The sequence below is a fragment of the Malania oleifera genome, chromosome 5 (genome assembly GCF_029873635.1).
Source record: "Malania oleifera isolate guangnan ecotype guangnan chromosome 5, ASM2987363v1, whole genome shotgun sequence".
NCBI classification, from domain to species: Eukaryota; Viridiplantae; Streptophyta; class Magnoliopsida; order Santalales; family Ximeniaceae; genus Malania; species Malania oleifera.
The window spans coordinates 82,956,410-82,957,751 of record NC_080421.1 but is presented as its reverse complement, the minus strand read 5'-3'; the positions used below and the strand labels follow the sequence as shown (position 1 = coordinate 82,957,751).

The window sequence follows — 1,342 nt, the reverse complement described above, 5'->3', positions numbered from 1 at the left end:
TTCAGTAGTTGTTAGACAACCATCATTGAAAAATACCATCTTTCACTTCTTTTTCATAACATGGTGTTAGTAAACTAAATTGGAAGTAGTTTAATAACTGCGCTACAAGTCTCCGTGGATCGATAGCCGACTTACCCACTTTCTACTGAACTTGGGATAGTTACGTTTTATAAATATTATTTTTGCTAGTTAAAGACCCAAGCCTTGGCAAGCCTACCAAATTTTGACGTCATTGCCGGGGACTTGGCTACGATTATAAGTCAACTTTCTCTTTAGAGTATTATTGCCTTGTTCTTTTGATTTCCTCTCCTTTTGTTTTCACTTTCTTTGTTAATTTCTATTTTCTTTATTTTGTTTCCTGTTTTTGAAGTCTGAATCTATGTGCTTACACGTGTGTATGTTTGGTCTGTGCTCTTTGGAACCCGAGATAATTCTCATAGATCTTAAGATTGAAAAATCTCGTAGGTCCCTTAGGAAACCTATCTCTAACCTTGAGAAGGCTGAGTCATTTGAACTAAAAGCAATGGTCGAAGATAACCCCTTGGTTCCCGCTGAACAAATCCCAGAATCCCATGCTCCTCACCTACATATAGTGGGAGGGCCACACCTTCTACCTCTTAGGGACTACTTTGTACCTAATGCATATACATTGTCATCTTGCATCCAGTTCCTGGATGTACAGGCAGCACAATTTGAGATTAAGAATTTAGTTATCTTGATGCTTCCCAACTTTCATGGGTACTCTACTAAAAATCCTTATCAGCATCTAGATGAGTTCTTGGAAATTTGTTCCACTATCCGAATCCCTAATTTTAGTGATGATGCTCTCCATCTTAGGCTTTTCTCGTTCTCTCTGAAGAATAAAGTCAAATATTGGCTAATGTCCTTAGAACAGAACTCGGTGGCCAACTGGGTCACTATGTAGCATGAATTCCTTAAAAAGTACTTTACAATTGAGAAGACGAATAAGCTTCGGAGAGCCATCACAAGTTTCTCACAGATGGATGGGGAATTCTTTTTCAAGAGTTGGGAGTGCTTTAGGGACTTGCTCTGTAAATGTCCACATCACTAGGTCCCCAAGTGGCAATTAGTCCAAACTTTCTACAAAGGGTTGGTTAAGAGAGATAGGTCTATGGTTGATGCGTCGTGCAGAGGTACATTCCTTACTAAGCACAAGAATGAGGTCTAGATTCTCTTTGAAACTCTGGCGAAAATTCTCAGCAGCACATGGCTAGCACCCGTAGACTACCTAATCCATCGGCCTCCAAACCTAAAGGAGTCTACAATTTGACCGCAAACTAGGACTTGGCCCCCACTCTACATGCTACATCTAAAAAATTAG

At 39.9% G+C, this 1,342-nt stretch overlaps 1 non-coding gene across 1 annotated transcript; it reads right to left on the bottom strand.

Moving 5' to 3' along the window:
• Window positions 1-968: 968 nt before the first annotated feature.
• LOC131156802 (small nucleolar RNA R71) lies at window positions 969-1,074 on the bottom strand. Its single transcript, XR_009137074.1, has one exon. It is a non-coding gene; the product is annotated as a small nucleolar RNA R71 (small nucleolar RNA).
• Between the last annotated feature and the right edge of the window lie 268 nt (window positions 1,075-1,342).